The sequence below is a fragment of the Pleurodeles waltl genome, chromosome 4_2, assembly GCF_031143425.1.
Source record: "Pleurodeles waltl isolate 20211129_DDA chromosome 4_2, aPleWal1.hap1.20221129, whole genome shotgun sequence".
NCBI classification, from domain to species: domain Eukaryota; kingdom Metazoa; phylum Chordata; class Amphibia; order Caudata; family Salamandridae; genus Pleurodeles; species Pleurodeles waltl.
This window is the reverse complement of record NC_090443.1, coordinates 407,337,184-407,348,648: the sequence shown is the minus strand read 5'-3', so window position 1 is coordinate 407,348,648 and position 11,465 is coordinate 407,337,184. Positions and strand designations below refer to the sequence as shown.

General features: G+C 45.1%; 5 non-coding genes and 1 pseudogene across 5 annotated transcripts; all 6 read left to right on the top strand.

Annotated features, from left to right (window-relative positions):
* The first annotated feature begins 293 nt into the window (after nt 1–293).
* On the top strand, nt 294–372 carry LOC138294382 (small nucleolar RNA SNORD74). The gene has a single exon (XR_011203398.1). It is a non-coding gene; the product is annotated as a small nucleolar RNA SNORD74 (small nucleolar RNA).
* A 1,307-nt stretch (nt 373–1,679) lies between these two features.
* LOC138294425 (small nucleolar RNA SNORD75) lies at nt 1,680–1,747 on the top strand. The gene has a single exon (XR_011203433.1). It is a non-coding gene; the product is annotated as a small nucleolar RNA SNORD75 (small nucleolar RNA).
* A 552-nt stretch (nt 1,748–2,299) lies between these two features.
* On the top strand, nt 2,300–2,375 carry LOC138294404 (small nucleolar RNA snR60/Z15/Z230/Z193/J17; annotated as a pseudogene).
* A 1,070-nt stretch (nt 2,376–3,445) lies between these two features.
* On the top strand, nt 3,446–3,518 carry LOC138294380 (small nucleolar RNA SNORD47). The gene has a single exon (XR_011203395.1). It is a non-coding gene; the product is annotated as a small nucleolar RNA SNORD47 (small nucleolar RNA).
* Nucleotides 3,519–10,276: 6,758 nt separating this feature from the next.
* LOC138294350 (small nucleolar RNA SNORD79) lies at nt 10,277–10,354 on the top strand. Its single transcript, XR_011203366.1, has one exon. It is a non-coding gene; the product is annotated as a small nucleolar RNA SNORD79 (small nucleolar RNA).
* A 535-nt stretch (nt 10,355–10,889) lies between these two features.
* On the top strand, nt 10,890–10,973 carry LOC138294395 (small nucleolar RNA snR60/Z15/Z230/Z193/J17). The gene has a single exon (XR_011203410.1). It is a non-coding gene; the product is annotated as a small nucleolar RNA snR60/Z15/Z230/Z193/J17 (small nucleolar RNA).
* The last annotated feature ends 492 nt before the right edge of the window (nt 10,974–11,465 follow it).

Here is an 11,465-nt window from a genome sequence, read left to right as displayed (position 1 = left end):
TTGTTATGAGGTTACTTTTTATGGCTTAGCTATTAAAACTAGTGAGTATTATTGCAGTTGCTAATGATGTAACTGCCTGTGTATTGCAGGAGTCCTGTCTCTGCCAGCACTGCTGCGCTTTAGCCTTTAGAGTAAATGGCATTTTTCCATGACATTTAACACCACTGGTTTATCGTGGGTTTGACATTGGTGCCACGGTTTGCTCTTACTTTGCCTGATTGTTTAATCTGTGAAGCGGTCTGGGTGAGGATAATTACTACAATTCTGGAAGTGCAAGCTGGTACAGCCACAGCCAAATCTGCAGATGATGATAAATATGTTGGTAGGGACATCTGATTAATATGAAGATTACCAACATCTCTGAGCGGATTGCATGCTGGTTTATGCGGTTGCTCTTGTGTGTATAGTGCTTACTTCAACCCCCACCATCACTGGACATAGTTTTTAATGGAAAACGTTTTCTTCCCTCAGGTTCAGCTCCACTGGATTCAAGAGTGCTTGGAGTTCCTCTTGCTTGAAATTGGCAGGTAAATTTCTATCCCAGTATAGTATTATGCCATGTGGGTAAGGAGGACTAAATTGCAATGTAATTCGAACCGACTCATGGGTGTGGAGGTGGGTCCCTGTGCTGTTTAATGGCAGCCCTTGGGGCCTATGTAGCACTCGAAGTATACAACCACTGGCACATGTAACCGTGAAAGGAAATCAAAAGTATGGATTGAGTGGGGTTGCTATCTTGTTCCAGGTGTGGCATGAAGCAGGGATTATTGGTCAAAGAAAGGGGATGTATCTTATAGGAAAGAGGTGTTTGGGGCAACGGGTTTGATTAGCGAGGTCCACTTGCAAAGTAGGGTTTAGTTTAGTTCCTGCATCCCATTTGTATGTCCTGCTTAACCAGGCTTTAAGAGAGTGCGTTTGGACTATCAACTACATTAACAATTGCAGGGCTGAACAGAAGTACTAGGCTGGTTATTGTTGTGTGTACGCATATGAGGGCAAGCCAACCAACTCAGAGCTGGATGTGGTATAGCTTCGAGCAAGCGCTGCGAGGCTAGCCACTGAAAGATTCAGCATGGTGGAAATTGCCAGTAGCACACATTGTATTTTGATTTGACTATGTCAAACCCTTGGGATTATACTGCATTGAGCAACCCTTTTTGAAAATGTCATGTTAAAAATGTTTAATATCCCATGCGCTGATGAACATTCCCAGGACTTGACCAAAACATGTCAGACTGTCATGTTCTCGTTCTCTCTCTCGGTCTGTCTCTACACGTCACACCGATCTTAAATTAGATTATTTCAGATCCTTCCATATAAACAAAGATTGGGATACATCTTTAAAACATTAAGTGTTTGGTGTTAAATGGCATTTTTAAGGGAGACATTCTGCATGAGTTGTACGTTTCAGAATCGAGTTATTGAAGAGAAGACATGCAGTGCCTCTAGTATGCTTCTGTTCTTTCTCAAGACACAAACACAATCTTATGATTTGTTGTTGTTTTGTCATGTAAAAACTGCATTATGGTGCATTTCCTGGCACAGTGGTTTCGGTTCTGTTTGGTGTTGCCAGTTTCAAAGCATTTGGCTCAAACGTTAGTTGGAACACTTACTTGCATGTGGTGATTGACTTTCTTTTTTTCTTTTTTTTTCTTCTATTTTTTGCTCCTCTAATCCAAAGCCCTTGATGTCAATATTATAAGAGTAGTGGACAGAAAAGATTTCTGAAAACTCAAATACTGAGGATTGAGGACTAGTTCTGGAGCAGTAGACAACACTTGTGCTGAACTCTGCTTGACATGTCACTTTATTTTGTCTTGTAGATTTGCGCTCCAGGCTGCACCTAGAATGGTAAATATCAGCTGCCATAGAATTATTTGTTTTTGTCATTTGTCAGTATGGAAATGTTAATGTTGTGTAAATGGCTTAGCCGGCCTATAGGATGAAGATGGGAGGCATATACATCAGATTGCAACTAATAATTAGTTTGGAGAGGCGTCTTAAGGTTGGTGGGCGGCTGGCGCGTGCTGCTATGATGACTGTTTATTTGCTACTCTTGACTAAGAGTATGATGAGAGCAGTAACCAAACCTTATACGCTGAGAGCACGCTGATGTCCTGCAGTGGCTTTGGTCTTACGGTAAAGTTTTACTTAATGATTTTTTTTCTACCCCTTAATCTTGACTTCTAGAATTGTCCATCTGCCTCCCAGGAGAATCCCTTCTCAGATGTGTACTCAACAGGACAAGGTGAGTTCAGGAATATTTCTGCTCAGACGTTCTCCTTTCAGCGCTCAGTCCAGAGTGTGTATGAGGAGCACATAGTTCAGCTGATTCTCTATGAAGAACAGTCTTTCGCTCCTAGCTGATGCATCCTCCAGTAAAAAGGTGCTGCCCCATTTTCCCTTCTAATATCCCAGGTTTGACACTCTTTGTGTGACTAAATCGAGAAGCTTACCAGTCTCCATCTATCAGTTGGTATAATCCTGAAGCATGCTTTCCAACCGGCTCTAGTGCTAATTGCATTAACTGAGTCAACAATTGTATCTAGTAGAAGACAGTGGTCTTTATCGCTTGATGCTATCTGCCTCTGACCAGTTTTTGCTGTCATGTTTCTTTTTCAGGCTGCATTGTTTGTGACTCTTGGAAAACAAATGAGCCAGGTTAGTATTTGTGTGTTGAGGGTTTTTTGCATCATTGACTTGTGTATGTAAAGCTGTGTGCCAACGTGGGCCAGCAATTTTCAAAAGCTGTTTTCTTCTTCTTTCTAATGACAATCTTAACTGTTCAGGCTGTTGCTTATAGCCAGTAGAATGGCTTGATGCTTTGCTTTTTCACGCTTCTACTTATTGGGTAGGGCACTACTAATGCAATGACGTAATCACTTTATCCGGCAACATGGTATGGTATTTCCAATGCCACTAGACACCTGCAGTCCTGCTCTGCTATTGGCTTGGCTGTTCAGTGTTTGAGAGGGGTTGATTGGTACAGTGTAATGCCAAGCTTGATTGCTTCATTTGTACTTCATAATGCTGTGTTACCATGGGATTTGTATGTGATGATTAGAATCAGGTCTCTGATCCATATGAGGATACATTCATCAACCTGATACAGATGCCAGTCTGGCTGTAGTATTTCTACAAAACTAGTGTCCTCCAACTGAACTATTTAATTCTGTTTTTATTCCCAGATGTTAAAGGGGCCAGCTCTTAGGATTGTTGCCTGCGGGTAAGTTTGCCTTGGTTATTGGGATACGCCGAGAAGCCTTGCTTAGCATTTGCAAGTTCACCCTCCTTGTCTTTGTAAGTGCTACTGCGCATCCCCCAGTCCATATTACTGGTACGTGGTTAAACAGTCATCCATTCAGTGCTTCCCTTAAGCAAAGCCTCAAGTGGTAGATGTTTTTTTGTGTGGGGATATTGTGGAGGCCAAGGGAAATTAATAAACAACCAATGATGAAACTGATTCTGCCATATGAGTAATGCTGATTATACTCCTACCGTTCCATTTGTCTCAGGTTGTTTGACTAGGGTAGCCCTTGGCTTGGTGTAAATACAAGTTAACTCCACCCTAGCGCCTGCTTGTGGACCTTTTTTCAACGCTTCTTTAGCCACCAGAATAATCTTTAGGGGGAGTAATGTGGCCTAACAATGAAAATACTTCTCTGCCTGGAAAATAGAAAACAAACGTATGCGTTTTTGTTTTTAGGTGAAAATGTCAGCTCTTGGTAGTCTGGAGCAAAGGATTTCTGAAGCTTGCCTGTGCAGATCCTTCGTCAGGTGAGATAATTGTCCGTTGGTAGTGTTCACTTTCATAATTGGGATGTATGATAGTAACTTGAACTCTCACTGAGCGCCTGATGAAACCTACAAGAACTTATTCATCCTAGACTTTTCACTAGACAGGATTGTGGTCGAAAGCGCAAGCATTAAGGAACCCGCTCTTTTCATTGCAAGAGATTGATCTACCTGTAAATGTTCGATTATGTTGTGGGATGGAGCCTATAATCGTAACATATAATATCATTAAGGTAGTCCGTTAACTTGCTTGATTGTCTTTTCTTTTTTTTCAGTAGTGTTTAATGTCTGATTTGATTGAGCTCCCAAAACAGCTTTCCCTCGCATTCAGGTCCTCTCAGAAAGTATTCTCTGTACAGAGATTTGACCTTTTGATGCTTTTCAAAGTTGTAGACTATGGCTGAAGTAGTGGGTTTGATGTTTCAGTCCTGGAGAGGACCTAGAAGTATGGTCAGGGAGTGAGTCTTTATCGAGATTTATCTGGGTGACTAAAAAATACATTTGTCTAGGAATTTGTGTTCTAGTTTTTTTTTTTTTCTTTGATTTACAGTTGTAGTGTTCCACCTAACAATCGCTTTGTCACAATTGTCGGAAGTATAATCTTTAGATTTAACAATGTTGTTTCTATCTCAATGGGATGAAAAGTAAACATGCAGCGCCATGTGTTGGTGCTCAGTGGAAGGCCCTTAACGCGTTTGACCGGGCACCTTTCTATTGCTAATTGCTATATTTGGATGGTTACCTAAAGTACTTTTTTTTTTTTTTTTTTTTTTCCTTCCGAAAATGTTATTTTGAATTATATTTTAGAGTGTTAACCTCCACGATAATCAAGTGTAGGAATTAAGCTAAAGGATAATTGTCCTTGCAAAGGCTCGTTTCAGTGTTTGCATTTAACTAGTCACACAGTGCTTTTTAAAAAGTTATAAATTGAGGTTAGCGTGAAGTACTGGTGCAACTTTGGAATGTGACGTAGACAGGTGTAGTGCTTTATTTCATGCCGATGTCCTCCTTCCATCAAAATATTTTGACATTCCCATTAACGTCTGTGCACTGATGCCTAAAAATAAAAATTTAGGCAGGTTTAATGTAACTTTTCGTCTGTTACGGCCCAACTGGATGTGTGAGGACCATTATTGGATTCCCATAATTTCAGATGTACGTGTAGAATGCTGACATTAAATGTTTACACTCCGTTTACCATGATTTTTGTATTTGTGTGAGGTAAGTTCAGATTGCTCCTTAGCACTTTAGCGTGAATGCTGAAGCTTTTGCACCTTTCGGGGGCATGGATGTATAGTGTAGCTAGCAGAGGCTGTGATGTGAGATGCAAGAGTAGTGGACAGGATTTTTCCTATAAACCTAATCTGCTGAAGCTGTGAAGTTTTTGTCTTGTATTACCAGGAATCTTGTGTCTAAAATGTATTCATTGCTTTTAGGAACAGGAGATGGACAGACAGTAAGGAAATGCCTCCTTGGCATGGTTACCACCTGACTTTTTGCCTTTGCTGATGCTAAGTTATGATTTGAAAGTGTGCTTGGGCCCTGCTAACCAGGCCCCAGCACCAGAGTTCTTTCCCTAAACTGTACCTTTGTCTCCACAATTGGCACAACCCTGGCACCCAGGTAAGTCCCTTGTAACTGGTACCAAGGGCCCTGATGTCAGGGAAGGTCTCTAAGGGCTGCAGCATGTCTTATGCCACCCCTGGGAACCCCTCTCAGCACATTCACACTGCTTGCCAGCGTGTGTATGCTGGTGGGGAGAAAATGACTAAGTCGACATGGCACTCTGAATGCCATGCCGCCCTCACACTGCCTGTGGTAAGTCACCCCTCTAGCAGGCCGTACAGCCCTAAGGCAGGGTGCACTGTACCACAGGTGAGGGCATATGTGCACGAGCACTATGCCCCTACAGTATGTAAGGAAAACTTTAGGTATTGTAAGTGCAGGGTAGCCATAAGAGTATATGGTCTGGGAGTCTGTCAAACATGAAATCCACAGCACCATAATGGCTACACTGAAAACTGGGAAGTTTGGTATCAAACTTCTCAGCACAATAAATGCACACTGTAAGGAAATGCCTCCTTGGCATGGTTGCCCCCTGACTTTTTGCCTTTGCTGATGCTATGTTTACAATTGAAAGTGTGCTGAGGCCTGCTAACCAGGCCCCAGCACCAGTGTTCTTTCCCTAACCTGTACTTTTGTGTCCACAATTGGCAGACCCTGGCATCCAGATAAGTCCCTTGTAACTGGTACTTCTAGTACCAAGGGCCCTGATGCCAAGGAAGGTCTCTAAGGGCTGCAGCATGTCTTATGCCACCCTGGAGACCTCTCACTCAGCACAGACACACTGCTTGCCAGCTTGTGTGTGCTAGTGAGAACAAAACGAGTAAGTCGACATGGCACTCCCCTCAGGGTGCCATGCCAGCCTCTCACTGCCTATGCAGTATAGGTAAGACACCCCTCTAGCAGGCCTTACAGCCCTAAGGCAGGGTGCACTATACCATAGGTGAGGGTACCAGTGCATGAGCATGGTACCCCTACAGTGTCTAAACAAAACCTTAGACATTGTAAGTGCAGGGTAGCCATAAGAGTATATGGTCTGGGAGTTTGTCAAACACGAACTCCACAGCACCATAATGGCTACACTGAAAACTGGGAAGTTTGGTATCAAACTTCTCAGCACAATAAATGCACACTGATGCCAGTGTACATTTTATTGTAAAATACACCCCAGAGGGCACCTTAGAGGTGCCCCCTGAAACTTAACCGACTATCTGTGTAGGCTGACTAGTTTTAGCAGCCTGCCACAAACCGAGACATGTTGCTGGCCCCATGGGGAGAGTGCCTTTGTCACTCTGAGGCCAGTAACAAAGCCTGCACTGGGTGGAGATGCTAACACCTCCCCCAGGCAGGAATTGTCACACCTGGCGGTGAGCCTCAAAGGCTCACCTCCTTTGTGCCAACCCAGCAGGACACTCCAGCTAGTGGAGTTGCCCGCCCCCTCCGGCCAGGCCCCACTTTTGGCGGCAAGGCCGGAGAAAATAATGAGAAAAACAAGGAGGAGTCACTGGCCAGTCAGGACAGCCCCTAAGGTGTCCTGAGCTGAAGTGACTCTAACTTTTAGAAATCCTCCATCTTGCAGATGGAGGATTCCCCCAATAGGGTTAGGATTGTGACCCCCTCCCCTTGGGAGGAGGCACAAAGAGGGTGTACCCACCCTCAGGGCTAGTAGCCATTGGCTACTAACCCCCCAGACCTAAACACGCCCTTAAATTTAGTATTTAAGGGCTACCCTGAACCCTAGAAAATTAGATTCCTGCAACTACAAGAAGGACTGCCCAGCTGAAAACCCCTGCAGCGGAAGACCAGAAGACGACAACTGCCTTGGCTCCAGAAACTCACCGGCCTGTCTCCTGCCTTCCAAAGATCCTGCTCCAGCGACGCCTTCCAAAGGGACCAGCGACCTCGACATCCTCTGAGGATTGCCCCGGCTTCGAAAAGACAAGAAACTCCCGAGGACAGCGGACCTGCTCCAAGAAAAGCTGCAACTTTGTTTCCAGCAGCTTTAAAGAACCCTGCAAGCTCCCCGCAAGAAGCGTGAGACTTGCAACACTGCACCCGGCGACCCCGACTCGGCTGGTGGAGATCCGACACCTCAGGAGGGACCCCAGGACTACTCTGATACTGTGAGTACCAAAACCTGTCCCCCCTGAGCCCCCACAGCGCCGCCTGCAGAGGGAATCCCGAGGCTTCCCCTGACCGCGACTCTTTGAATCCTAAGTCCCGACACCTGGGAGAGACCCTGCACCCGCAGCCCCCAGGACCTGAAGGACCGGACTTTCACTGGAGGAGTGACCCCCAGGAGTCCCTCTCCCTTGATCAAGTGGAGGTTTCCCCGAGGAACCCCCCCCCTTGCCTGCCTGCAGCGCTGAAGCGATCCCTAGATCTCCCATTGACTTCCATTACAAACCCGACGCTTGTTTCTACACTGCACCCGGCTGCCCCCGCGCTGCTGAGGGTGAAATTTCTGTGTGGGCTTGTGTCCCCCCCGGTGCCCTACAAAACCCCTCTGGTCTGCCCTCCGAAGACGCGGGTACTTACCTGCAAGCAGACCGGAACCGGGGCACCCCCTTCTCTCCATTCTAGCCTATGTGTTTTGGGCACCACTTTGAACTCAGCACCTGACCGGCCCTGAGCTGCTGGTGTGGTGACTTTGGGGTTGCTCTGAACCCCCAACGGTGGGCTACCTTGGACCAAGAACTAAGCCCTGTAAGTGTCTTACTTACCTGGTTAACCTAACAAATACTTACCTCCCCTAGGAACTGTGAAAATTGCACTAAGTGTCCACTTTTAAAACAGCTATTTGTGAATAACTTGAAAAGTATACATGCAATTTTGATGATTTGAAGTTCCTAAAGTACTTACCTGCAATACCTTTCGAATGAGATATTACATGTAGAATTTGAACCTGTGGTTCTTAAAATAAACTAAGAAAAGATATTTTTCTATATAAAAACCTATTGGCTGGATTTGTCTCTGAGTGTGTGTACCTCATTTATTGTCTGTGTATGTACAACAAATGCTTAACACTACTCCTTGGATAAGCCTACTGCTCGACCACACTACCACAAAATAGAGCATTAGTATTATCTCTTTTTGCCACTATCTTACCTCTAAGGGGAACCCTTGGACTCTGTGCATGCTATTCCTTACTTTGAAATAGCACATACAGAGCCAACTTCCTACACACACTGATGCCAGTGTACACTTTATTGTTAAATACACCCAGAGGGCATCTTAGAGATGCCCCCTGAAAACATACCAGACTTCCAGAGTGGGCTGACTAGTTTTTGTCAGCCTGCCACACACCAGACATGTTGCTGGCCACATGGGGAGAGCCTTTGTCACTCTGTGGCCAGGAACAAAGCCTGTACTGGGTGGAGGTGCTTCTCACCCCCCCCCTGCAGAAACTGTAACACCTGGCGGTGAGCCTCAAAGGCTCTCACCCCCTTTGTTACAGCGCCACAGGGCATCCCAGCTAGTGGAGCTGCCCGCCCCTCCGGCCACTGACCCCACTTTTGGCGGAAAGGCTGGAGGAGAAAATAAGGAAAACAAGGAGGAGTCACTCCCCAGTCAGGACAGCCGCAAAGGTGTCTTGAGCTGAGGTGACTCTTACTTTTAGAAATCCTCCATCTTGTAGAAGGAGGATTCCCCCAATAGGATTATGGATGTGCCCCACTCTCCACAAGGAGGAGGCACAAAGAGGGTGTAGCCACCCTCTGGGTCAGTAGCCATTGGCTACTGCCCTCCCAGACCTAACCACACCCCTAAATTCAGTATTTAGGGGCTCCCAGAACCGAGGAAGATAGATTCCTGCAACCTAAAGGACTGCTGACCTGAAGCCCTGCAGTGAAGACGGAGACGACAATTGATTTGGCCCCAGCCCCACCGGCCTGTCTCCCTAGTTCGAAGAAAACTGCAACAGGTACTCATCCAACAGGGTCCAGCGACCTCTGAAGCCTCGGAGGACTACCCTGCATCTAAAGGACCAAGAAGCTCCCGAGAACAGCGGCCCTGTTCATGAAACTGCAACTTTCTGCAACAAAGAAGCAACTTTTAAAGACCACACGTTTCCCTCCGGAAGCGTGAGACTTTCCACTCTGCACCCGACGCCCCCGGCTCGACCTGCGGAAAACTAACACTACAGGGACGACTGCGAGCCTGTGAGTAACCAGAGTTGACCCCCCCCCTTCAGTCCCCACAGCGACGCCTGCAGAGGAAATCCAGAGGCTCCCCCTGACCGCGACTGCCTTCTTCAAGGAACCAGACGCCTGGAACCAGCACTGCACCCCCCAGGACCTGAAGGAACCGAACTCCAGCACAGGAGCGGCCCCCAGATAACCCTCTACCAAGCCCAGGTGGTGGCTATTTTTTAAGCTGTTTCTCACTGCCTTCACTAAAGAATCCATTAAAAACCATGTATATTCTCGATATTGCATGGCTCAAATACGTTTTGAAAAGAGCTAGGTGGTTGTTTTTAACCCCAAATGTAATGAAAATCTACGTTGAATTGCTTGCTAAAAATAAAATAAAAAGTCACATAACTGACTATTTTAAAACGCCAGCCTCGCTTGGACTAATTAGGAATGTGTATAAAAATTTTTTAAGAGCACTGACTGCATGGCATTGGTGCTGTTTATCTGTAGCATCAAAAGCAAGTAACAAACCAAACCCATTTATTGAAGAGACTTTAGTTTTTGAAGAGATTAAACCATTCGGAAGGGAAGTGGAAGTTAAGGAAGTATTCTTTATTTTGCCAGTTAAATTCCCCTTACATAAGTTATGCTAGACTTGTTCAGTAGATTGTCCTTCAGCCCTTTGCCTCAGCATGTTTTTGGTGCATTGATTGTGTTGCATGGCATGTAGGGGCTCTTAATATTGCATATAATTCTTGCAATCTGCAGTCCAGTCTGGCTCCATGTGCTGTTTATGATGACTATTAAACAAATGGGAATCTCTCTGAAAAAGAATGAGGGATGCACTTGTATCTGAAATTGCACAGGGCTGACTTGTGTGGCAATGTGCTTGTGGGACTAATGTACACACTTCAAATGCCTCTTAATTTTGCCACTTTTAAATTTGCAGGACCACACTTGGTGAACGGTGCACCAGAAAGGAGGCGACAGAGCGTGTTGGTTCAAATACTAGCGGCCTGCCAGACTGCCCTGGGTGTGGTGCCAGAGAAATGGGACGCGTTGGGATGAAACTGGTAATTCTGTGTGTTGGGGTGTTAGTACTATGCCTTGGGTTAATTCGTTTTGTTCAAGGGTTTGATTTAACTACGTTTGTTGATGAAAGGTTTTCTAATTTACTTTAGCTGTTTGACTTGTACGGATGCTCTCTCGTATTGGATAGTAAATGTTCCAAAGTTTATAAAATGCTCGTTACGTATGTGCTGCATGCTTTTTTTTTTTTTGTTTCTCCTAGTTGAGCAGCTGCTTCAACTGATTCCTTGGGTTTTTTTAAGGGGCAAAATGCATGTAGTAGTCCTACAGCGCTGCACTAATGCAATACACAGCAAGTCTGCGCCAAGATTGATACAATGATGAGCACATAGTTCAGCAGATGAACCGTGGTGAATAAGAGCTTTTGTCTTTCGCTCCTATCTGATGTATTGATCGTTTATGGCCACATCAGCAGTTGGTATGTAATGTATGTAGGGAAGCTAATGCATATCCTGTACTTTTTTTCTTTTAAGCCTCAAGCGACGGATGATTGAAGGTAAGTCTTTTTTTTTTTTAATCTGTTCTTCTTTATAGTTTAGTACTTGTTTTCAGTTTTAGATTTTCCTATTGTTGTCATTTCTATTCTGCTTTAGCTGACTCGTGTCTCGGAGGTGAAGTTGCTCATGATCTGAGATTTGAATTTGGCTTGTTATAAAGCAATGTAGGAAGCTGGCCTGGTGTGTGGGTGGTACTTCTGGTACGTAAGACTTATACCAGGTCCAGGTATCCCCTCTTAGTGAAGTATTGGCAGTGCCTAGAAACCAGGCTCTCTAGAGGTAGCTGTGAATGAGCAGCTAAGGCTTATCTAAGAGATATGCAAAACTCATGCAATACCACTGTAGTCACACAGCAATTACACACAGGAAAGAAAACACTAATTTGTAC